The sequence below is a fragment of the Danio rerio genome, chromosome 16, assembly GCF_049306965.1.
Source record: "Danio rerio strain Tuebingen ecotype United States chromosome 16, GRCz12tu, whole genome shotgun sequence".
Taxonomy (NCBI): domain Eukaryota; kingdom Metazoa; phylum Chordata; class Actinopteri; order Cypriniformes; family Danionidae; genus Danio; species Danio rerio.
The window spans coordinates 46,530,967-46,558,776 of record NC_133191.1 but is presented as its reverse complement, the minus strand read 5'-3'; the positions used below and the strand labels follow the sequence as shown (position 1 = coordinate 46,558,776).

Genomic DNA, 27,810 nt, shown 5'->3' with positions numbered 1-27,810 from the left:
ATTGCTGTTGTTTATTATAACTGAATGTGAACTAAACTGTTATAACTGTTGAGATGCATTACAGTTTTCATATAGTTTTATTATTCTTTTAAATAGGGCTGGGCAATTTGGCCTCAAATCAAAATCTCAATTAATTGAACATTTTAACTTGATTACGATTAATGAACGATTCTTTTATTTATTTATTGCCCCTATAGTTCACTGACGATTTTTGTACAGTAAATATGCTCACATATTACAAGAGATTTTTGAATGAAGGGTGCGTTGTTTGATTTTAAAATAAACACAAACTATCTACTATCTATAGCTATGTTTCCATCCACCTATTTTTATATGCATTTTGCATATGCACATAAAAAAACTTATTAATGGAAACATCATGATGAGCATACATTTTTAAAATGTGAATAAAAAACATATGCGCATAACTGAGTAGGATAAACTTTTTATTTGATAAGAAAAGATGCGCATAAACTAGGATGGAAACACTTTTATAGCACAAATTTCAGTATGCGCATTAAAAAAAAAGGTCATGTGATTTTGTTATAAAAGATCATGTGATGATAAAAATGTGTGTAAATGGACAAACCAGCAGACTGAGCACATTATAAAACATTTGAACTGTTGTTTTGGTCATTCTAAAACGCCTTGACTATTTCAGTATTAGTGTTATTATATTATTAATGACCTCAAGAATCATGAGCAGGAGCAAGTCATTTATTAGATGAAAAAAAGACTGATGCAGCTTCGGTTTTTACTGTTGATATTTGTCGCCAGTTAATCAGGAAGTGACTATTTTGTTCGCTTTGACTCGTTGGATGGAAACGCTGCTTTATTTGCACTTCTTTAATGCAATATTCCAGTTTTGCGCATAATGTTCATTTGCATTTTTTGCAACTAAAATGACTAAAATGTTTGGCAACTTGAACAACTAAAATGTAAACACACTGTCTGAAACGAACATTTTTTTCTTATAAAAAAGTGAAAATAAATAATTTGTTTCACCTTTGGAAACAAAGTTAATTATTTTCTGTGTTTTTCATATTAAAAGTAGAAAATGAGCAGCATCTCTTCTAAATAAATTAACTCTTGTATATCCTGTAAATAATATCTTAAACAGTGCGTTTCTTGCATCTTCTGTGAACAAATATTTTAATCGAAATAATAATTTTAGTGTTATCACAAGGCATCTCAGGTGCAGCTTACAATCATTGTAGAGCAAAGTAAGGCTCAAGAATGGGTCCATCATCCTATTTCACCAGAGATCATATGTTGGTGCAAAGTGGCTGCAATAGTATAGGAATCAGCCTTTAAAGTCTCTAAAGTCTTCTGTGTCGAGTAATCTTCCTTGCCTTGTATGTAGCTGTGCATTTAAACTTCTGCGTTCTGTTTTTGTTGCTCAACAATTTCACCTCAGAGACGCTAGCTGGCAGCAGGTTTTTATGTTTCTTTGTGTTGTTTCTTCGTTGGGGTTTTGATTTTCCTAAATGCTACCTTGATGTACAAGAAGCTAAAACACGCTCATTTAGAGGCGGGAACTGGCAGTGGTGCAACAACTTTAATTATAAGGTAAACACAAAACAAAAGTTTCCATCTGGAGCTCCTCCAGGGGGCTCGACACTTGTATACGCTTGCATCAATGGGCTTGCTGCTGTCTCTCGGCTCTCCCCGCTGCCCACACTTGTAAACGTTACCAAACCAATCACAGAGCTTGAGCTACGCTTCGTGTAACTAAGTTGCATTTTGGACAGGTGCGCGGGTATGTGACCGTGCGAAAGCTACGCCGGACCATACGCGTATACTCGATGCAGAATCAACAGCAACAATCAGCCTTAACAGAGCGGGGTCACGTGACTCCACACGCGGTAGAGAGAATAATTAGAAAAATTATCGGTTATAGGTTCTGAATGTCTATTTCAATTATTTCTTTATTAATCCCCCAGCCCTACTTTTAAAAATGTTTTCTGAGCTTTTTTTGCAATTAATCTGTAGCGCAATTTGTGATGTCCTGTTTCAGCACCATTACTTAACATTAGTGTGTGTTATACACTAGAAACATGTTTTTTGATGCTTAACTAAATATAACTTAAAAATGAGCTGAAACAACACCATTCTTTAGATTATTATTTTTTGGACAACTTGTATTATGTTCAATTTACTTAAATGTGTTGAGGTAACTTACTTTTTGTTGGGACAACATGAATGAATTTTGTGGAACCCTGCATTTTCTTACAGTGTATGTAGGCATGCATGAATCTGTGCATTGCAGAAATCCCCAGATTTTCAAGCCCATCATTCAATCTATTTATTTTGTTGTAGATGTGTAAATCTACATTTTTATATTAGTTTCAGCGTATGGAATAATATGCAAGTATTTAGACTAATTACACTCAAAAAAGAACTCATTGGATGAACTTAATTGAATTGAGGGCCCGATTTTATCCAACGAATTTCTTTAGCACCAAATAAACAAAAACTATTTACACCATTAAATGCATTTGAGTTGGTCCAACATGATGCTTTTATCAAATAAAAGTTTAAATACATTTATATTTTTATTCAATTTAAACTTTAAGTCTTAACCTAAACTGTCTATTATGTGTCTCTTATTTTTATTTGAAGTTATACTAAATTAACTAAAAGAGCCATATTTAAGCATATTTTATGAGTTGCATTACAGTTAATAGGGTATATGCACAGCTAGTGTTTCTTCCCATGCCAATAAACTTCCGGTGAACAGTTAATGTGACTTTTTTCAATTTTATACGGTTTCTTTTACAGCATCGATGTTGTAATATAATCAAAATATAATTAGTTAATAGACTTAAATTTTCTTTTAGTTGCTCAACCGTGAAACAAAATGAAAAGCTGTTTACACACGCGCCCATCAGGATTAGCAGGCTTGCAGAAGCTCCATTTGAATATACTGGGGTAAAATAAATATTTGTATTTTAAAGACATGTTCAAGAAATTATGTTCTTTAAAATATTTTAAATACATTTTTATGTCCATTCTGAGACCCACTTTATATCATATATCACTCAGCCAGTGAAGTTGTTTGTTTTTTCAAGAAAACAGACCTTAACGTGCCGATATTATAGCGACATACATGTTACCAGGAAGCACTTGACCCAGGTTACTGATAAATTAAAAGTCTTTCCGCATACCACAATTTATAAAATAATCTTTTCTGTCTTTCAGTTGATGTATTATGAGAGACCTGCTTTAGCTTTATTTACCAAATAAGTGGTTCTGATGGGATTTTGATTGTAAACCTTGCATAATTTTTTTTTACACTTTTAAAATCATTCTGCATGAACTCTGAGTGGACTTTCTTTTATAAAATTCTGTGCAGAAATAGCAAAAAAGATCTGCAGGTTCTATCTGGTCATATATTATGCCTCATTGCTTTCCTAATTGTAATGTTTTATTTATCTAAAGTATCAAGTCAATGATAGAATATAAAATATCTTAAATATTTTCATTAACCCCTGGGTTGTCAACTTGTTCAGAAATGGACTAGATCTATTCTAGATCTAAAATGTGTAGTTAGACTAGTCAGATTATTTGGCATATGTTTGAAATTACGGTCCTGTAGCCAAAGCCATGTATATATACACATACATAGCTTATAGGTTCCTCTGTTTGTATGGGCCACTATTCATAATCTGGCAAATTGGAATGGTCATATCGGGTCTTTGAACACTTTAGCCACAGTTATATACACGTATGAATGTCAATATCCACTGTAGACTTTTGCAAATGATTTTGTTTTACTAACACAATACAACAAGTCAAATGTGCTGACATGGGAGATTAAGTTAATAAGGGTTGAGCATCAGAGCACATCGCCACTGACCTGTAGTAGTTCAAAAGGGGTTGTTTACAAACTAAAATAAACATCTTCTTTTTTTTAAGTTCACGTCTAGACCTGAGCTGTGGCAAAAATGTCCAAGAATTACATTTTTCATTAAATTTGAGATGTTCATAATGCATCGCTTTTCTCTGCTGAATTGATTCTGAGCCTATAGTTTTTAACTGCAGATAGTGTTCTCGGCTAGTTTTTAACCGTACACTCAATTGATGACGAGGAATCTCACAGCATTATTTTATGCTATAAGATTAATGTAAACACTAGGGATGCAACAATACAGTTAGCCCACGGTTCAATACATACCTCGGTTTTTTAACACTGTTTTCGGTTTGGTTTTCTCATGGCTTGACACGTGTGTTTTTTTCTAAAGGCAATAGATACAGTAAGAGGTTAAGGAGAAAAAAATTTAAAAGATTTATTGCAATACTCATTTTGTTTTACTTAAAAGTAGGGTTGTAACGGTATGAATTTTTCACGGTATGATAATCGTCTAAAACAATACCACGGTTTGACGGTTTCGCGGTATACGGTATGTTACAAATGTTACAAAATAATAGGACAGTGAAGCAAATTTGACTTTTTCCATATAATATATTTTTAGTTACTATAAACAACACCACTTACAATGAACAAATAAAAAAATAAGTAAATAATAAATAATGTGTCAAAGTCCAAATAAAGTCCAAATAAACATGGTGCATTTCCTCAGTAAAAAATAGATATAAATATTTACTATACTATAAATAGTTACATAACGAAACTAGATTCAATATGGAACATCCTTAGGTTTTATGTGCCAGCATGGATATGGTTGTCTGTGGATATGGATTTGGAAATGGTTGTATGCAATGTAGACAGCTGCATCTTCATTTGCGTCTTTTGAAAACAGCAAGAGCAGCAGTTCGTCTTTGCTGTGTCACTGTTTTGTCATGTTTCTGTGCTGCTGTGCATGCAAAAGTACTTAGTATGAGAATTATTTCATGCAAAACTTTTTTTTTTTTTTTGCGTTTTATTTAGCCGCGCATAAATGTATGCCTTTCTCTCATTCCGTGTTGTTCAAAAAGCTTGGTCCACAAACAAAAGCGAAACCTATGCTTATTGGTTGTGATATAGCGAGTTTGAACCAATCTGGGCATGGAGGAGGGACAATGCATCAATGTATCGTGTCTGATTTGTCCGGAGACACAGTGACGAGCGTTTCTTTGTCAAATCAGCGTTGTCAAATGTTGATGACGTAACCGCACTGATTCCGGAGCCTCGGAAAGTCCGCGAATGTTATGTGATACATCACTGGAAAGCTGAGATTCTCTTCTTTATGCCAATCTTTGAATTGTATGAATCGGATCAGCGGATCAAAAGTTATTAAACATTTAAGAGCAATACTTATTTTTAGCCGCGGGCGGCTGTCTCGGTCTTTAAGGGTTAAAAACGTTGATATGCAATTGTTCATGGTATTATAATCGTGCACGTTCAAATCGTGGTAAACCGTCATACCGGTATATTGTTACAACCCTACTTAAAAGCCAATAAAAGTACAGTAGTTCTTAGAGTATATAAATAAAAAACTTAACACTGAAATCTCATAGCTGCTGGTAGCCCATGTACAAACTGGGTAACACATAAAATCCTACACTTTGAAAATAAACATACATGAGAAGTTAGTAAAGATAAATTGGCCATTTCAAATAAACATATTTGTACTTAAGTAAATATAAATAAACCATCTTAATTATCTCAGTGCTGTAAAAATGCGAGTCTGTTGTCCGTAACGTCGATCGAGTGCTTTTATAAAATGACAAAAGCCCACATATCCAATCACCGAAAACGGCTGCAAATCTTTGGCAATAAACACCCGCACTGCCTTTGTTATTTTTATGTGTCTCTCAGAACCAGTTGGGTATGTTTTCTTGAAAGATTCAGTGAGGGATTGTTGCTATTTGGAGGACTTTATTACCTTCTTGGTTACCTTTTTGGTGAACTATTCTGTTAATCACTTTATGGGCCATGTTGGTATGGTCAAAGTACGTCTGTGGGTTTTAATTATTTTAATAATAATTAAGCGGCTTAATGATGGCGCAGTGCGTAGCACGATCATCTCACAGCAAGTAGATCGCAGGTTCAAGCCTCAGCTGGGTCAGTTGGCATTTCTGTGTCAAGTTTGCATGTTCTCCCCGTGTTTGTGTGGGATTACTCCGGGTGCTCCGGTTTCCCCCACAAGTCCAAAGACATGCGTTATACTGTAGGTGAATTGGGTAAGCGAAAATTAAGCGTAGTGTATGTGTGTGAAGGAGTGTGTATGGATGTTTCCCAGTGATGGGTTGCAACTGGAAGGGCATCTGCTGCATAAAACATATGCTGGATAAGTTAGCGGTTCATTCCCCTGTGGCGACCTCAGATTAATAAAGGGACTAAGCCAAAAAGAAAATGAATGAATAAGTATCTGACTGTTTTTATTTACATTGTTTATCAGCTATTAGCCATCATATATTAGCTGCCCTCTATTTTATTGCACTATTAACACAAATAGGCTACCATTGAGTTTGGCGTCTGTAAGATTTAAAATTTTTGTTGTTGTGTAAAGACTGCAAGTGTAAAGACTGTTGTAACAAAGGAAATTCTGTTAAATGCTGCTCTTTAAAAATGGCTTTATTTGTCAAACATAAATATTAATGACCACTACTTGGTCATGATAAAATGTATATTTAGAGTGATTTCCATGGTAATTTACAACAGCAAAGTAATGTCAGACGTGACTTGTATTTTGGTCCATTTAGAAACTTTGGAGTGAAAGCGAACTGCACCAAGAACGAAAATGAATATTGTAACAATTTTAATACCTGTTTCGTAACAAAACAATCGATATACAGGTGTTAAAGCACCCTAAAACAAAAAATGTTAACATTAAAAATGAACTAAGTAACACTTATTTGTTATTTAAAAGTGACTTAAGATACTTTTACAAATAACTTTCCCCAACACTGGTGATAGTCGCTATTTTTGTATCATTTTTTTTCAGCATTCTGCATGTCCCGTTGCAACAATCTACTGCACATTGCAAAGTTCTTTCTTTTTAACTTTTCCCCAAATCTGTAGTAGTAAAACTAATTTCACTGTATAAAATTGTCACAAAAAAAATATTTTTATGAGTTCATATTTAAGGGTGATAATTTCACCTTCAGTCCACCGATAAGAGAAATTAAGTGTTTTCTGTTTAATTGTTTGTGAGTTGCATTATGGGACATTGATCATTGCTCTGTGGACTTTTTATGTTAAAAATTAAAATCTTATTCTACTTTTATTGACATTTTAGTAAATTGAAATCAGTGTGAGGCAAGCTACTTGAAAAATGTAGTGAGCTTAGCTATTAGCTACTTGGCAAAAGTAGCTTAGCTATATCTAAGCTAATTTTTGCAATTTTTATTTAACTAAAATCCCAGTTAATCATATCGTAGTGATCAATAAAACTTTCAGGGAAACATATGAGGCAAAATTATTTAGTTCAATGATTTATTGAAAATAATATGCTGCACTAAACAGAAACAAATGATAGTATATGACAGCAAAAATAAACAATCCAGTAAAACCAGGTGTTACACATTTAAAATACTATAGTCATTTATAGTAAAAGGTAATATTTAGGGATAAGCATATTGTATATATATTTACAACTCTTTGTTAATAAATTACACTACATGTATTCTCATTAGTAACTATTATTATTTAATTACTAACTAAAAAAACTGTTTTGCAGCTTTCAGCTTTGAATTGAATGATTTATTATAATCTTTTGTTTGTTTTGTAGCAGAAATATTATTTATTAGATTGACATGCATATGAAAACAATAGTGCAAAATAAATATTACTTACTGCAATGCTTCATTTTAGTTTGATGCAAACCATACATTTATTTTTCATAATCTGACTTTTTTTAGCAGATAACTCACAATTAAGCATATTCAAGGCAGCATGAAAATGAGAAATGTAATTTATTGTTAGTATTATTGTCATCATCGTCATCATTAACATTTAATAATTATTAGACATGTATTTTGGAATTATTGCACACAAATATCAATAAGTCATCACAGCATTAGTTAGATAGTTGGTTCTGGTTTTTGTTAGTCCTAATTGATGTTGTCTTCAAATACAATAAATCTCTTAAAATACAATTTACAATGGTGCTCATTCATTTTTTGGTGAGTGCTCCTAATTTTTTATTTATTTATTTTTTATTATTATTATTTTATGTTTTTTGGTGCTCCTAAATATTTTAAGTTGGGAGCACCAGCGCTACCAAGTAAAAAAAGTTAATTTCAAGCCCAGCACTGGTTGAAAAAATATAATGAGTGATATATGGAGAAATAAGTCTAAGTATTTTATTAAAGTTTTTGTGATGTAATTTACAGCACCAACCCAGATCACCGTTAAAAATATTAGTAGAATCACTTTTTGGAACTTATCAAGGTTAAAACTTGTTGGAAGAAAGATCAAAGTCTTATAATGCAAATTAAAAAACATAAATGAAATAAAAACATGAATCACAAAATACAGAAAACTGCTAATTTACGAACATTTTTTACAGTGTAGTGTTTGTTATGGCCTGTTTTGTGAGAACGTTGTAACCCTTACTTGCTCTCCTGCACCCAGGTTTTGACCTGACATGGCAGCGCTCAATAGGCTTGTATGCTGCGGAATATGGGATGTATTTACATGGCCCTTGTCTCTATGGATACAGTGACGTGGGGGTAGTGCGGGGCAGAACAGTATAGGATCCTCATCAGGGACATTGCTGGGTCACTCTCTCTTCAAAGGGAGATGAAAGTGGGTCAGGACTGGGGGAAGAGATGAGAGGAGAAGGAAGGAAATCAGGAGCAACTCCGAGAACATGCCACACGCTTTTATTTTAGAAGTTGCACAAGTGTTGATTACCGAAACATGCATCGGGCTTATCCTGAATGATGTCAGATTGTAGCATCAGCTGGTGTCTGTTCAAGTGTACACTCCTGGTACCTGCAAGTGAACCACAGTTTGAAGAGAAGGTTTTGTTGTCATTTACTCATTCTCCATTTGTTCCAATCCAGTTGGAGTTTCTTACTTATGTTGAACATAAAGGACGATATTTTGAAGAATGTTTTTATTATTATTATTATGGATGTCAGTGGCTATTCATCAAAATGACTTTCATGTTCAACAGAAATATAACTCTTAATGGTTTGGAACCACTTGAGGGTGAGTAGATGGTCTGAATTGTAGTTTTAGAGTGAATTATTCCTTTATGGAAATGTACTGTAATGAATGAAAGGTAGGGCGAAGCAGTGGCGCAGTAGGTAGTGCTGTCGCCTCACAGCAAGAAGGTCGCTGGTTCCAGACGACAGGCCGGCCGGAATGTGTAAAAAAAAAAAAAAAAGTCGTTATCATATGGACAAGTCTAAATAGAGCACTTGTTCCAAAGAGCCGACCCCGCAACCATACGGGACTAAGGCCGAAGAAGACTGTGATGAATGAAAGGTGACAGGGTTACAACTGTCACCTCACAGCAAGAAGGTCACTGGTTCAAGTCCCGGCTGGGCCAGTTGGCATTCCAGTGTGGACTTTGCATGTTCTCCCTGTGTTTGTGTGGGAATTGAATGAACTAAAATTGACTGTAGTGTATGAGTGTTGTGTAAATGTGAGTGTGAATAAGTGTTTCCCAGTACTGGGCTGCGGTTGGAAGGGCATCCTCCGTGTAAAACGTATGCCAGAATAGTTGATGGTTCATTCTGTTGTGGTGACCCCTGATAAATAAGGGACCAAAGCAAAGGAAATGATGAATGAAGGTTCGGATATCCGTTACTCAACACCATGCCACTCCAAATATGGCTTCGTTCTCTTGTGGGTAAATTTGCAATAGTTTTAGAGGGTGTCCGCGGGGACTTAAAAAGTATTGCAGGTTTATAAATCAATTATGAGAAAATTAATGTCCTTAAAAGGTCGTAATAATGTTTTTAAGAGGTCTTAAATTTATTCATTCAGTGTCCAAAGTGTTTGACTCCAAAAAAGCATAAATATATTTATTTTTCTCCTAATATTAACAATGATGTCACGTAATTTGCAACAAATGTGAGAAGGTGATGTGACGGCAAAATGGGGAAATGTAAGTTTGCGTACTCTTGGTTGGAGTTTAAACAGTGGCTGAAGCCTGTTGCTGAAAACAACTTCGTTATTTCTCATTTCAAGCTTTGTTTTTTCTGAGCTTATCTGAGTACTGTTGCATGGTTGTGCTACATTCATTTTTCTTTTTACTACAACAGTTTATTAAGTTAAAGGTTTGATACTGATTATAACGTGATGTGGTGATGAGGTCTTAAAATATTCTGAGAAGGTCTTTAAAAAGCCTAAACAAGGTATTGAGATTATCTTTAGGATTCCTGCATATGCCCTGTTTAAATACTTAGATATGAAACTAGCACTAAATACAGCCCTGCCAACGGAGAAACTGTCTGGGGCCAAGATACAGTAGTCAACATTTGAAGTGGCTTCCTAAATCAAAAAATATTATTATAATAATTATAATCTAAAATGTTTTTCAACATTGTCCTAAGACAAGAATCGCTGTTGTTCAGTAGTTTTATAACAACTTTAATGAAAGGTTTTGGACCACTTCAAATGTTGACTACTGTAGCATTGATTAATATTTTAATCAGCCTTTTTATGAATTTTTACTCTTTGTTTTTATGTTTATGTCCTTTTTATTACTTCAAAAATACAGAGCTGTTTTGTTGATTGTTGTACGTTAACTTTGTTTCAGTTTGTTTTGAAGATGAACTTTCAGTTTACTTTTAGGTTGAAATGTTAATCTTTTACATCATGCACTAATACAGATGAAAAAAGCTAAGTTGATATGGGTGGGAACTTTGCTGCTCATGTGTTTAAGATGTCCACTTTTGTTTGTAAAATTTTAGTTTTGTTTTTGTCTTGTTCATTACTTAATATTTGTAGTTTATTTGTACTTAGTTTGCCTTAATTTATTTGTGTTTAAGGTTTAGTAATGCCATCTAAAATCAATCAAAGACATCAAAACTTACCAGAAATGTGATGTCACAATATATGACCATACAAAAGACAGAATGCTCAAGCATACATGATTTGTCTTGCCATTCATAATGTTACCCATTACAGGTTAATACAAGTGTAAAGCACTTCTTTCATTGAAAACAAATCTTTGTGTCTGACAGAGGAACTATGGACCTGTTATGACTCCTTTTACACCTTTTAAAAGCTCTTGTAAAACAATACTTTGCATGCAACATGATCACTTTTAGCCCAGTACAAATCTTACAGTCTTACAGTAAGCAAACTAGACCAAGAGAAGTGTGCACACAAATATGGGTAATTCAACAGTTCAGAAACTTTATGTATTTAAAGAAAAGCTGTATTTGGAAACCCTAACCCCAAGGCACAAAGGATTGTGGTGATCATTGTCCCATCCACCGGCCTAGCAGTAAACAACATCCAAATAACAAGTAGACTTAGATAACACATTATAGGCATGGGACGTTAATCAGTTTCAAGGTTTACAGTGGTTTGGAAAAGTCATAGTTATACCATTACAAGGTATATGCAAGTCATTGTTTTGTTATCAAAGACTACTTAATTTTTTTTATTTAGGGCAACATTATCTCCAGCAGCAAAGGAGCATCCACATCAAAAGCTACTGATCACCCCACAGTTCAGCAAATATCTGAAGAACAAATCACAGCAACATCCTGTAGACGAGGGGTGTCCAAACTCAGTCCTGGAGGGCCGGTGTCCTGCTGAGTTTAGCTTCAACTTGCCTCAACACCCCAGCCAGGAAGTTTCTAGTATATCTAATAAGAGCTTAATTAGCTGGTTCATGTGTTTTTGATTAAGGTTGGAGCTAAACTCTCCAGGTCACCGGCCCCCAGGATCGAGTTTAGACACTCCTGCTTTCGACCAACTATATGCTTGAACAGTGCACTGGCTTATTTATATCCAAAAAAAGAAAGATATCCAACTAACTAAACTAACAAAGAGAGAAGTCAATGATGTATTTAAATTATTTAGCCTGACATTTTTACTGTTCAAAAATATTTTAAATATTAAATGTTATAAAAAACACTATAATGCGTTAAATTGATGTTGCCTGCTTAGTGTTTAAGGCCATTTCAGTCATCATACAGTAAACATCTGTCATCATCTCATCAGTGACATGCATCTAAACCTGTGAGCATCTATGCGTGTAAAGATTTTGGACATCTTCTTGGACACTTTTAATGCTTCCAAACTGTTTGCTGCAATTATAAAGCACACATGTCTTGAGTGAGGCTGTTCATTATAATGCAATTTACTTTGTGCGATTTGATTGGACAGGAATCACAGGACTGATTTTTCTAATCCCCATAGAATAGAAAAAGTAGTGACTGTCTGCAGTATGAAGGAAACTGGAGTAAAATTACCAATACAGCACTAAAAATGTTCTCACACATTTTTAAAACTGTTTAGTAAATTACAATTCCTCTGGAAAAATGACTTAATTACAGTAGTTCGAGTACTTGTAATTTGTTACTGTACATCACTGGTCCTAATGATGTAAGAGTCTGGCTTTAAATTAGACTTCGGTTTATCAAAACCTTTTTTTTTTTTGAGCGAGATGCTAATGGTCTAATCCAATTCAATGATTTATGCTAAGCTAAGCTAAAAGTGCTCTCGCCAGATCCTGAGATCAGCTGAATGGATTTGAAAATGGTAAAACTCAACTGTTCAACTCAAGTGTTCCTTCAAACATCTGCATGACTGTCCTGAACGCCTGTATTAGAAACATGCCTGTTTTAAAGGCCATGGTTGGAAGACGGCGTGTGTCCATGTAAACGGCCCTGTTGTCACCATGGGAGTGCGAGACTGCTTCATGCACTGACTGTGACAGCCAAAGTGCCTGTCTGTGGGCCTGCATGCCTGCACAGTGCACACACCCCTTGCCAGGCTCCATGACTGCTCTAAGCTGGCACAGCAAGAATTAAATAGCCAGAGCTTCTAGAGATTATGCCTGGCTTAACAGAAGCTTAATCACTTCGTATGTGCAGTATAGGAGGAATAGGACAGACAGGAGAGGAGGAAGAAGAGAAGCAGCGGTGGAAAAAGTGCATTAGGTGTTCTTATGGACAGAGGGATAAGAATTGATGTTTTGACAGGTCAGGCGTTTGCATAGGGTTAGGGTTAGGTGGACATCAGCTGTCAACTTTTGGGTGCTTGCTGTTCACAACTGCCCTTGATAACCACCTGTTTGCTAGCTAAAGACATCTTTGACCCTGATGCTTTAAATCTGGTACATATTGGACTTATTGGTTGTATACTGTGTATAATAGGGCTGGGCGATATTGTTAAAAACAAATAACGTTATCATGTTTCATATCATACGGTATTGATAATTATTGAGTATTATTTACGAATACATTTAGGAATTTTTGGATTTTTTATTTATTTAACCACTTTAATTTACCAACATTACTGAAACAAAATATCTGATCTGTTTCTAATAAAATAAATGTAAGTGTTAAAGAGACTCTTAAACTTGATAAATACAATGTTACAAAGTGTGTGCAACTACGGTAGATCAACATCTGTAAGGTGTGCATAATAATGATACAGTAAACCTCAAACTCTGTCAACAAAACAGATTACAATAATCAAATCTGAGCTCTCAAGCAAAGGAACTAGCCATCATTGTTGAAATACATACTGAACATTAAAAATTGTGAAGTTTAAGTTTAATCTCTCATAACTAAGCAACCATCAAGCGTGTTCTCAGAGGATGGCAAGTTTATGCAGAAAAGTAAAAAGCACTGCACTGTTTGGGTGCGCTGTGTTTGTCTGAGGTAATTAATCTGCTGTTATTACTGAAATATGTGTATTCCATACAAAGTATGAAGCAGATTGGTTAGTTCTACTTGCATGAATCGCAGTGCAGTTGGGGCATTTGGAAATGTTGAGATGTTTTCAACTGGGTGTGCCTCGAAAATGCACAAGAGTCACATGTGCACCGCTTGCACAACATGTGCACCGCTTGCACAACATGTGCACGTCGCTCTCACATACAGATCATGCAAGTTGCATGACTCTTACAGACTTGCACTCTAAGCTTATTGGCATTGCTTCCAAGGCGCACCCTTAGCGGTCACATTTTAATAAAACTATAGCAATTCATAGCGAATCTTATTTTAATCAATATTGACAAGGATTTTCAGTCAATAAATATCGATACCGATTGTATCGCCCAGCCCTAATGTATAACAATATATACACTCTTTAGTGTACTCTATATATAAACTAACGTAAATGTTCTTTATTTGCATTAAAGGTAAAATAAAGGTTTAGGGTCGGTAGTATGTTAGGATATTTTTACGCTAGTCTGCTCCAAATCAGTGACAAAATTTAGATTTAGAAGATAAAACATTCAAAGTGTGCAGTTTGTCTCTTCCGCCTACATGGATCAATGATTTTTTTTACATCACCTCATACTTCAGTTTCTCATCAAATCTTCTGACCAGTCAAATGCTGTTTAGTATCTGGCATGTCCTTTTCATTTGGTTTTCATTTGACAGGATTGAGCTCAACCACTCTCACTGGTAGAGTTGTGATTAAGCACAAAATGCTATTAGCTGTTTTTTTTTTTTTTTTTATGGGGAGGACCTGATATATGTCCCACCCTCTCTTCTTGTTTTAGTTGAGATTATATCAAATAAAAAGAGAGCTTTATTTGTTTCATGAAGAACTTGAGCATTCACAGAAGCTATACATTGTAAAAAAGACACTTTATAACAGACTATAAATTCATAACAGGTTATTAAAATGTGCTTCACACTAATAAAGTGATATTATAGGATTTATTAAGTCTAATAGTGTAGGACTTGTCATCATTTACTCATCCTTTACTTGTTTCAGACCTATTTTCTTACTTCTGTTAAACGCACATTAAAAGATATTTTGAAATGTTTGAAACCTGTAACCATTGACTTCTGTAGTATTTGTTTTTTCTATTGAACTCATTGGTTACTTGTTTCCAGCTTTCTTCAAAATATCTTCTTTTGTGTTCAACAGAGGAAAGTAAGTCATGAAGGTTTTGCAACCAAGTAAATTGTGAGTAAATGTAAATTTGGGGGCGACCCATCCCTTGAAGAAAGCTTTAATGTATTTATAAACAAATATTTATAATTTCTGCATTTTAATCTCTATTAATTTCAAATGTTTTATTTCTGTACTTGTAATATTTTATTTACTGTAGTAGTTTTGAACATTTGAACATTTCAGATTAATTTTAATACTCTGCTTTATTTTGTTTTGTCTTTTTTTTTTTACATTCTCATATGTAAAGTAGGGCTGCACAATATATTGTTTCAGCATTGATATTGCAATGTGTGCATCACATCCGCAATAAACACCTTCAATCCGCTTGTTAAGTCATGACGTATCTGTGATGTATGAAATACTGTTTCCGGGTCCAATTAAGCAACTAGTCATTTGAATCGAGAAAATATTTATTCATAATCACTTTTTAGTCCCATCACACATTAAAGTGAATTTTATATAAAATCCTGATGTACACAACAGTCTCTGGGCTTGCTGCATCACAAATACCAAAATATTAACAGCTTATAAAAAATGAATGACTTTCTGGCCATCGAATATTAAGCATGGTTATATATTGCGACCGTGATTTTCAAAAGTATTACATTGATTTGTAAGCGCTTTATATTACTGTTTGACGAATCACACTATATAGTATGATATGGAACTTGGACCTGGAAGCCGCTTCGCATGACGTCACATTTAACAAGTAAATGTTGAGTTGGAATTATAGTTGATTTTAATCAATGCAGAGTTGAATAATGGAGTAAAAGTTTTTAAAGCATGCGTTTTTAAAGAGATAGTTCACCCAAAAATTAAACTTTAATCACTGTTTTCAAACATTTATGAGTTTCTTTTTTATGTTGAACACAAAAAAATAAAATATTAAATAACTCATAAACATTTGAAACGTGAGTAAATAGTACATTTTTATTTTTTGGGTAAACTAACAATTTAAGGCCTGTGATTGTGTGAACATTTCAACATTTCGGAGTTTAAAACATTAGCCACAAGACATTTTTGTGTTTTAATAAAGATAACATTATATACAATGAAGACTATGCAGTTTGGATTGTTCAATATCTGTACCTGAAGAATGTTAGACTCTCCAGAAAATATCATTCACTTTATCTTTGCTATATTGTATTTATCTATGCTTGTAAGTTATTTTTTATATATAATTCAAGATCCAATCCCCTACAAAATGATCTCAATCAGTCTAAAATGAGGAATTATTTCTGAATAAAACTGTATTCACAGCGCATCATACAGTATATAGCTGAAATACAAAACATCGCAATGTCAGGTTTTTCCAATTTCATGCAGCCTAATGTAAGGCACAATGTTATCAATGTTATGGTGCCTAATTTTTTGATCATGTTAAGATGTTCAGGGCTGTTTAAAAAAAAAAGAAATGTTTAAAATCTGCTTAAGCAAAAATGTGTTAACAAATTTGCCTGTCATAAATTGCTCCAATTCAGTTTTTATTTATTAAAATTTCTATAAAGGTTTATGTAAAATATTTTATCCTAAATGTTTGTACAGGAGGTAAAGAAATTAAAATCACAAGACTGTATTATGGTTATATTTATGAATGTGGATTTTTTTTATATTAATTTGAAATAATATGTGTAGCATGCATAGACAGTCTTTATTTTACCACTGGACAGAAAGTCACAATTGTTCTTTAACTAAAGTGTGACTGAAAAAGTATCTTGGAAGAGTAAAAAACCCACCCTAGACTTTAAAATAAAAGGAATAATATGTGAAGGGGTTTAGTGAGTATAAGCTTTTTGATCAATTGTTAAGTAGGGTGACATATCTGTTTTGTTCATCTGATAAAAGGATGGATGTGACATATCATTCACTTGTTTGGTAACAGTTTGTTTTGTTTTGTAAATTATATTGAATGCATTTGCCGAACCTCTCAAAGAATTGCCTGATGACACGTGAACAGCAGTGAAAGACAAAGCAGTTGAACTTTCATGGATTTTTTTTCTTTGTGGAAATGTTCAAGTTGGGCATCATTTCCTCTCAAACAGATAGTCTATAGCACTCATGCCTTGTAATGGGGAGATTTATTTGACATGTGTTTTACATTGATTTGTTTCAATGGGTTTGTCCTTTGGCAAATCCAGTGGCCTTCGTTTATTCCAGTCCTCCCTTAGTTTATCAACTCCTGAATCTGTGTGAAGCACTAAGCCGGTGTTTGTTTTTTTAATTAAGTTTTTGTAAACCTTAGCAAAATGACAGCCTAGCTAAATTGCATGATTATATTACTGCAATGACATTTCATCAAATTTTTTTATATTAAAAGTTTTGTGCACATCATAGTTCAGAAAACTGTGGGTTCATTTGTCCTCAGATGATCTAGGTTAGCAATCTTGCATACTTCACTTTAAACGTTGTAACATACTTCACATTTGATTGCCATTTTTCTGTTCTTTTTTTTTTTTTTTTAGAATATTTGTAAACTTTGTATTAGGAAAGTTATGTCATTGGACCAAACACAAAATAGACATTAGAAAAGTTTGCATTAGAAAAAGATTGCATTAGAAACCCCTTGCACAACAGGTCTTTAGTTTTCTCTCATTTACACAAATACAGCAAAGCATAAGATAATATGATACATACACAATTACATATAAATGTTTATACGTAAAAAAAAAATTTGAGAAACTTTTAAGGATTTAAGATGCTGATGACAAGTAAACCTTAACAGGCTTGTGAAAAGGGTTCATAGTACGAACAAAAAGTTTTGTAACTAATCCTGGACGAGCCCCCGTATGTTACAAACTGTCCGGCTCTAGACAGCCTGTAGCATAAACAAGAGCCCACAGTCAATTAAAAAAAATGATAATTCATTATACTGTAGAAATTTAAACAATTAAAAATTCCATCAGAAATAGTCACTAGTTCACCAAACAATTGTATTGAAAACATGAATTGATTAAAATGATCACAGATCAGCCCCAAAATACTGATTGATTTTTTTAATGCTCCTTCAAAACATGTTTTAACCCATTTATCAGATTTTAATCATTCATTCATATTTTTTTCAGCTTAGTCTCTTTATTAATCAGGGGCCGCTACAGCAGAATGAACCGCCAACTTATCCAGCAAATGTTTTGCACAGCAAATGCCCTACCAGCTTACCAAATTCACATAGCATGTCTGGACTGTGGGGGAAACTGGAGCACCCGAAGGAAACCCACGCAAACATGAGAAGAACATGCAAACTCACACAGAAATGCCAACTGACCCAGCTGAGGCTCTAACTAGCAACCTTCTTGCTGTAAGGCAACAGTGCTACCCACTGCGCCACCGTGACACCCAAATTTAAATTATTTTTAATATAATACAAATTATATTATTATATGTCATCATGCCTTACTCTTTTGCATATTTTAATAAAGGTCAGCACTTTTGCTTCTGTTTTGACAAAAATTAACTGAGCCATTTTGTTTTTAATGTGCTTCCAATGTATATAAAATAATGTTTTTTTTTATTATTTTGATGCAGACACCAAAATGAGATGCTTCATATTTAACCCATGTTATAAAAACGTCATTTATTAATGTTAAATATATGATCCCATTCATCTGTCAGTCAATCTTGGGGGAGTTGAAGCAAAAACTTTTCCTTTGTTGTTTATTTTACAAAAAAAAAGTAGCGTAAAGAAATACCTAACCTGTCCTTGATTCAGTGGTTTAACAGATGCTGGTCTCAAAAGGCTTCCTCTTGCTCTGCCTCTTCATGCAGTGATCTAGTTTAGCCACTAGAGGCAGCAAAGGAGGGACCACTGCTACCTTCTCAATTATCACAGCCCTATGCATGCTTTTTTCCCTGGTAATCCCTGGTATAGCACTGAGATCACTTTATTTTTATAGATAACGCACTATAGATTTTTTTTTTTTGGGTGTAGTGTGTTTAACATGATTTTTTTTGCTGTATTTAATTGTTATATTTCTATATGATATGTTTATTTATGGGATATATATAAATATCTCTTTCAGCTTATTGTTGTCACCCTGAGCCTTCCAGCAGCACCCATACAAATGACCCATGAGCAACCCGATCTGGTTTATAAACTTTCACTGACCTCTTAAGAAATAATGTAAGCCCTAATCCCTCTATTGTTGCCCATACCATATATATATAAAGCCTAATGCATACAGTAAAGCAGCTAGAGAAAACAAAAACAACCGGAATACATAATTGCAGATGAATTTGAGCAGAAGGGGTGACAGTGGAGTGGCCTGGGCAACAGCGCCTCATTGACTGTCAGTGTAGCTGTGAGATGTGTGGTTTTCAGGTGAAAGGTCGCGCTGCGGAAGGCAGGGCAGGGTGGGGGGGGAGCTCATCAGGGATTAACAGAGGGGAATCTCCTGCATCTCGCTCCACGAATGGGTCAGGCCTAAGTGCACTGACACGTGTGGACAGACACTGTCAAGCTTTGTCTCTTCCTGATCGTCATGTACATGGGTGTATTATTACCAGTACATATATAATTTAGCAGGAGGTGACTTGTAAGAATCTTTTTATTGTTTTATTTGTAAGACTATGAAGCCTTTAAAATAAACCTTTCTTTAAATATTGTATTTCTAAAGCCATAAAGTGTTTTTTTTTTTTTTTTTTTTTTTTTTTTTTTTTTTACACATTTTAACTAGGGGTGTCAAAATTAATTGTTTCTTCGGTGCACCGTGATGCAGACGCGGACAATTCAATATCGGTTCGACGGTTCAGTAATAATCATAACCGGTTATTATGTACTGACGTCATTTATCTCCTATCGCGAGGGAGGTGAGCGCCGGTATTTACAACACTCAGGAGCCAACCTAGAGCCGGCCCGTGGCATAGGCAGTATAGACAAACACTAAGGGCGCTGTACATCCAGGGGGGTGCCAGAAATGAGCGCGGTTAAGTTGGTTTTGTTTTCGATATTCCTGACACATTCAGTTATAGCGGCAATAACTCAAGAACCTCTTACCCTAAAAAGATCTGAAGTGTGTTTCCTACAAAAAGACAAAGCTGGCTAAGTTTCACAGCTGTCTTTTTCTTTTTGTTTCTGTAGCGTTTTATATATATATGTGTGTGTATATATATATATATATATATATATATATATATATATATATATATATATATATATATATATATATATATATATAAATATTTATATATATATATATATAAATATTTATATATATATATATATATATATATATATATATATATATATATATATATATATATATATATATATATATATATATATATATATATTTGAGTCCTGATCAGGAGGTAACGTTTGATTCCAATCGAGTCAGAAACTGTGATCGTGCCCGATTTCCGAACACGTGATCAGTTCTGGACATCCCTATTTAATTATATACAAACATACATACAGTACATACATACAGTTGGTTGGGTTTGGATCAGTTCCCCTGTACTTTTGTGGCATAAAGAAATGAACTTATTTGTAGGGAGTGCAGAGAAATTACACACCATATGCAACACTTTTTAATTAAAGAACTTTGATTGAACTGAACCATTTGAATAATCAGATATAAAATGATATGCTGGATGTAGATAATTTAAAATATCAGACATATTTTACTGCTGAACTGCGCTAGACTTTAATCAGAATAGCAGCAGCATATTTATTTTCTTAACAGGAATGAAAATGTGTCTGAAAGAAATAGAGGCACTAAAATTCAGTATGGTGTTTAACCTGACTTTGGGATACTGACCAATCAGAAATGGGGCTGGGCGATATGGAAAAAATGCAATTACGATATTTATTTTCTATATTGAATAATAACTTAGCTATGTATTTTGATAAAAGTTGTTAATGCTTTTAGATTTAAAAGAGTGCCCAACAATGACTGAAGAGAGTCCATTAAATGGCATAACATATTTTTGACCGCTAAATTTTCGGTGGCTAAAAAAAAATTTGGGACATAATATCAACACACTTATAGATTCCTATTGTTGCACATGTCTGCTGTGTGATTGGCTCTTAGATCAATAGAGTAAAAAAAGTTCCTATTATTGTTATTGACATAAATTTTTTATCATGATTCAATATAATATTGTTTATTGACCCAAAAATATTCCAAAGATCTGTGAAATAAATATAACATCCAAAGAAATGAGTCTGCTACATTTTTTTCTGTAATATCTGTAAAGTAAAGAGTAATTGAGATTAGGTCTGAAATAGTTTTTTGTACACTGAAGTGAAGTTTTTTTTTTCCCTCTCCGCTGTCGCCACTGGCTTGCATGGTTCAGGATCTGAAAATATACTCATCGATGAATTTGCTCTTCAATGTTTGGACTCTCAATAATGACTTCAAACCACACTGAACTGAGCTAAACTGAACTGAACTTAAACACTAAAAACTGAACTACCCTGATCCAGTTACTATGACCATTTATGTAAAGCTGCTTTGACACAATCTACATTGTAAAAGCGCTATACAAATAAAGCTGAATTGAATTGAATTAGATAAAACCCAAAAAGTTAAGGTAACTCAAACCATTTGAGGAAACCAATTGCAACAAACCATTTGAGTTCAAAAACTAATAAGACTGAGTACTGTGAACTTAATTCATTTGAGCACAGTAAAATCCAATAAATAAAGAGAACTCAAACCAACTGAGTACTGTAAAACCCAATAAGTTAATGCTACAAACCATTTGAGTAAAAAAAAAAACTAATCTATAGTGCTGTGAACTTACTCCATTTAAGTTGAAGTAATTAGGTATTTAACTAACTCATTACCTTCAACACAGAGTTCAAAGCTATTTTCAAATGAGTAGACTTAGCTTTCAGTAAATTTTAAGTTAACTACACTCATTTCAATTAATAAACTTGCCTGTTGGATTTTACAGTGTAGTTATGGAAGTAATTTAATTCCTAAAGTTGTTGTGACACCTTAATAGAGTGATTTTGAAAGGCTGGTACCATGGCTTAAATGTTGAACATTTTTAGCGTTCATATCCATAACTGTTCAAGCATGGCACCTCATGCAGCCTATTTATGGATGAAACTTCAAACTTCTGTAATGGTAAACTTGACCCTACCTCATCTTGGGTTTCTTGGCAGAACTTCCATGGGACTAGCAACATTGGGCCATTTTTGTCACAGGTAACTTTAGTGTAATGAGGACAACTGTTCTGTTTGGAAACAAGATTTTTTTTTCAGCTTCATATTCTGTGCATGTGATTTCATAGCATGCTAGTGGCATGACTAATCCACTTGTAGGATATATAAGTATTACATCATGTACAACTTTGAAGTTTAGGTTGTGTGAAAAGTTACATCTTGATTTTGATTTAGTTCTTCAATTAATCTAAACGTTGTGAGTGAGCTAGCATCATCTGGGAATGTGATTGTCAAACTTGAAGTAAAAAAAAAAAAAAGTTAAACCTAATTTTTTCTAAACCCCACATTAATAATTTGGCTTTGTGTTTCTTGTTTAAAGTTTACCCAGGATTAACTTCCTTATTTGCATATTTGTGGTGTCACAGATTGTATAAGTACAGAATCAACAGGTTTGCATGTTTTATATTGCTGACTGCTATTGGGTGTTTTTCTCAATAGAAATTTTTCCATCATTAATGATTGTTCTGGAATCCTGAAATTGCCTTTTTCAACACTGAGTGTTTGAAGACTGTTGATAGCACATTGATGTGAGTCACGTGACTGTCAGATGGTAAGCATAGCCATAACATTCAAACACAATGTATTCATACTGTGCATATTTGGTGAAACTGGTGCTGCCTCTTATTTGGAGCAGATTAATTGATTGATTAACCTTGTTTTTAAATGGATAGTACACCCAAAGATTTAAAAAAAAATAATTTACTCACCTTGAAGTGGTTGCAAACCTTTATGAATTTCTTTATCCTGTTGAACACTAATAAAAATATATAAATATATTATGAACAGTTGAAAACCTGTTTAGTGTTCAACGGGAGAAAAAAGTCATTTTTTAGTTTTGGGTGAACTATCCCTTTAAATAATTTTTTTTAATTGTGATTCAATAACCCAGGGTTAAGTGTAGTGTGAAGAGTCTGTTTGTTATACACAATAATTAGATAACCTAAAAGTGGTTTAGACAAAGCAAAATATGAAGCTGTAAAAATGAATAACTTTTCATTTTTCCATTGTGTATTCTCAAATGCTGAAATTGCTTTTTTTCAACACAGTATGAAGCATAGCCATAACATTCAAACATAATGTCTTTTATACTGTTCATGTATGGTAAAACTGGTGCTTCCTCTTGTTTGGAGCAGATTAATTAACCTCATTTTTAAATAGATAGTTCACCCTAAGATAAAAGACCTTTTTACCCTCAAGTGGTTCCAAATCTTTGTGAATTTATTTATTCTGTTGAACACTAAAATATATATTATGAACAGTTGAAAACCTGTTAACCATTGACTTCCATAATAGAAAAAAAACATATAGTCTATAGTTACATGTTGGTTCCAGCTTTTTTTCCCCAAAATAACTTCAGTAGTGTACAACAGGAGAAAAAAGTCATTTTTTCGTTTTGGGTGAACTATCCCTTTAAATTCAAATTGTGATTCTTTAACCTGGGGTTTTATAACATCAATAACCCAAGGTTAAGCGTAGTGTGAATCTTTTTGTTATGCTCAATAATTATATAACCTACAAATGCTTTGGTCATGCAGGAAAGCAAAATATGAAGCTGTGAAAATGAATAACTTGTTACCAAACAGGTCAAAATTGTATATACTGTTATCACAGGGGTTTGTAGATCTTAAGTGAAATGTTATTTATTGGTCTGTTGGTCCTTTGAGTGTCAGAGAGGACACTTTACATGAAATATTGCTAAGATCCTAACAAGATGTTCTGTTCCCAACCCGCTTTAAGTGTTCATTCCATAATTGGCATGTTTTGTTATACTGCTGTTTGGATATACGAAATAGACGTGGTCCAAAGAAAGCACGCACTTTAGCTGGCTATTTTAAATATTTAGGGACCAAGCGGTCAGCTTTACTTAGTTGTAAATATCTCCCTGTTGGTGGACGAGCCAGTTGCCAATGGCAAGAGTGCTTGCTGGGAGCGCTGTGATGTATATCTGGCCAATTCTGCCTGTCAGTAAGGAGGTTGAAAATAAAGCCCTGAAGAGTAGCTATATGATTTGTTTTGGTCAGCAGCATACCTTCCTCGTCGTCTGCTGCTAGCGGAAAGCCCATTTTTGTTGCCTTATTTAACTTGCATGTGTCCAAACAGACAAATGTAACTCTGTAATGCACACTTTAGAAATGGAGAGAGAAAAAACACACACATCTCTGGCGTGAGCAGAGCTGAAACACAACCCCGGCAACCTCCCCGCAGTGTAATTGTAATTCGCTGCTGTGTTACCCCGCCGTTCCTTTTGCGCTCGCTAGCTTCTTTACTGAAGTTCGACTACCGTATCTTCCCACTGCATCATGTTTACCTAGCAACACGCATCACCCGCTGCCGGCCCTCCCATTGGTCATTTCAAAACGCACCCGGGACCAATGGCAGGGCTGTTACCATGGTACAATGTGTAGTTGCCGGGTGGAATTTTGCTGCAAGGCACGTGAGTCCCGGAATCTTCGCCTTGCGTTTTTAATCTCGGGTGTCTGGGAGCTTTGCAAAGGTGATTTATTGGAACCGAGTCACATTTCCTCTCAAGAACCAACTCACTTATACACGTAGACGTTTATCTGTACGTTTATGCTTTACAAACCAAAATAATAATGTGGCACATAAGCGGCTGCCGCAGCTGTCACAGGGGCGCGCGCGCGGCCGTGGCGCTGGAGAGGAAGGAGATGAAGTTAAAATTCATGCAATTTAAATGTATATTTTGACATATTATATATATATGTTTATATATTATAAACATTAATAATACATATAAATTAGTAATATATAATATTTTTTATTTATTTTGTTAGTGTGATAAGCCCTTTCGTCTAGTAATTTAGTTTTGTAAGTATCTGTAACAACGCACAACATTTCATGTTGAGCCGAACTATTTATCACTTTATAATATTTTATTTTTAACATTTAAAAGAATAAACGCTTGTATATCACTCATTAAAACAGTCATATCGATAATAGTCTATTAGCAAGAGAAATATACGTGCATAGATGCACATAAACGAGCTTCTGTGGAGTCATGGAGGATGAATGACGGCATGGTTAACCTCGTTTTGCACCACCGTCGACCCCCCTCCCTTGGACTCTTTTAGGGGAGAACAGAGAGGCTTTACCAACCCGCACGCAATGGGGTTTTAAAACATGCTTTCATAACCATAATATAAAATTGCAAGAAGGAAAATATGTAGGGTTACATTTTAATCAAACGATATATTTGTTCTTTGTTTACTTCCTTATTTAGTTGGCTATAGATGCGGGTAAATTAAAACTGTATATACAGTAAGTTACACACTGTGTTAGGCCATATCTCATTTTGCTCACAAGTTTTCATGCTCAATAACTATCCATTAAATATAATTTTTCTCATTGTGGTATAAAGATTTAACGACTATTTTCAAGTTTTTTTAACTTGTCATTATCATTTTGAGGGATGTAAACAAAAACGATGGTCCTAATGTATTTCCTGTTTTAAATTTATCATTTCAACAACTTCCGGGAATTCAAAAAGAGCCACATATTAATCAATAATGTTCTGAAAGCTCTTTTAACATTAATTTATGGTTGAATTGCCTCTTGTTACGTTTATGAAATAGTTAGATAACAAGCAAATGTCCAAGGGCCACTAACATGACCACATTGAAATGGTCCATAACAATAATAAGTTTTGTTATATTAAAATGAAGACGAGTATATTCAGTTATGCTTCAGTTAAATATAATATCTAAATGTTTGATAGGCCTATTTTTTATTTGTTAAATCTCAACTTTGATTTTAATAGCTGTTTAAGTGCAAATATATGATAACAAAGTTAAAAATTAATGATTACTTAAAGTCTATCCTAATGCAACAGTCCTTCAGTTTCGTGTTAGATGACAATTCCTCTCTATCTCTCTCTTTCTCTCTCTCCTTTTCTATTTCTACCTCTCTCTCTCTCAACTTTTCGCTGTTGTCTCCCCCCTCCATATCAATCTACCTGAAGTCTTGTCTTATTTCCGCGGGCACGTCATCCTGTTTCCGCGGCGTATTTTAGAGACAACAAGGAGCTGGGGGAAAGGGCAGTCTCTCGTCTCCTCTCCGCCCACATATCAGGCTGACCAATAGAAACAGCCACACGGACTGGATCTGACCAATCGCGCGTAAGCTGCCGTGGCGTCGGATAGCAACAGAACCTACGAACGCGCACACAGGGGGTGGAGAATGTGGCGCCCATGAACGCGCGCTAGCAGAAAGGGAGGAGGGAGATTTGAGGAGCAGCAGCTCTATGGGAAAGGAACATCGGCGTGTGTGCGCGCGCGCTTTAGCACAGAAAAGTTTTGATGAAACTTAAAGGGCACAGAAAAATCTCTTTATCATACACACACAAAGCTTTTGTTACAAATAGGCAATAAAATGTATTTATTTCAGTGAAGTTAGACTTGTTTTAGTTAAAATGTTATTTAAACTTCTTTTACAGGGTGTCTGCAGGGTCTTAAAAAGTATCAAAAGTTGATCAATTAATGTAGAGAAATGCAAGACCCTTAAAAAGTAATGCTATTTTGCAAGGCATTAAATTTTATATGATTTGTGTCTGTGCAATGCATGGTTGTATGCTAAAGTTTGCCTGAATTAAATCTGTGCATATCAGGATGCTGTGTAGTTTACGAAATCAATAAAATCCTGCTAGATTTGACATCATGCTGCTTTTGTTAACTCCAATAACCAGAAGCCAACCTGCTAAATTAGTTAGATTTAATAGATTTGTATTCAGTATGTGAATGTTTTTTGGATTAGTTTCTTACATTAATATTTTGCAAATATACTGTAAGTTAAAATCACACCAGTGTTTCCGGTTGAAACCTAAAGTGGTTATAATAGTGTTATAAAAGTGTTAGAATTTCCCTCTCTGATTTCTGTATATCTGTTTTAGTTGCATTTATATATTATCTAGCTAGGATTGTTTAACAATTAACACAAACGTTTGATAATTACAAAATATGACATAATTTTTTCTTGACTAGTGGATATTTTGTTCATATTTCAAGTAATTATAATTTAAAGTAGAACTGCATGATATTGGAAAATATAGCATTGCAATATTTATTTTATTTTGCAATATATATTTCGAAATTAATAAAATTTCAACAGATTATTTTCAAATATTCAAGTAATCTATGTTAGATTGATTGGGATGATTCTGCAGTGGGAATGCATCTCCATAAAATCTAATAAACCAACTATAAACATTTGGGGTCCCCCAAAACTTTTTCGTTGTTGTCTGTGCTATTTGCAGTGGATTTCTGTATAAGTAATTTTATGTACTTGTTTAGTCAGAGATTGATAAATAATGTTTACTATTTGCATCTCTATAAAATCTAATAAACAATTTATAAAGCTTTTGGGGTCCCCCGACACTTTTTCGCTGTTGTCTGTGCTATTTGCAGTGCATTTCTTTATTTGCATGTGTTAACAATATTTTCATGCATAACAATCTAATCAAGAAAAAGATACAATTGAAAGTTTTTATCGATTCCAGAGTCTAACAGTTTTCAAGTACAGTAACTAAATGATAAAAATAAAACAAAAATCAATAAAATTAATTGTTAAAGTTACAATTGGAACTATTTATTATGCCTGAATGCTTTTCAGGTCATTATGCAATCACAGGCATCAA

General features: G+C 34.2%; 1 protein-coding gene across 3 annotated transcripts in view; it reads left to right on the top strand.

Moving 5' to 3' along the window:
* The window catches only part of dyrk1b (dual-specificity tyrosine-(Y)-phosphorylation regulated kinase 1B), an 81,853-nt gene that overhangs the window by 16,331 nt on the left and 37,712 nt on the right, over positions 1–27,810 (top strand). The gene's annotated exons all lie outside the window — the stretch shown is intronic.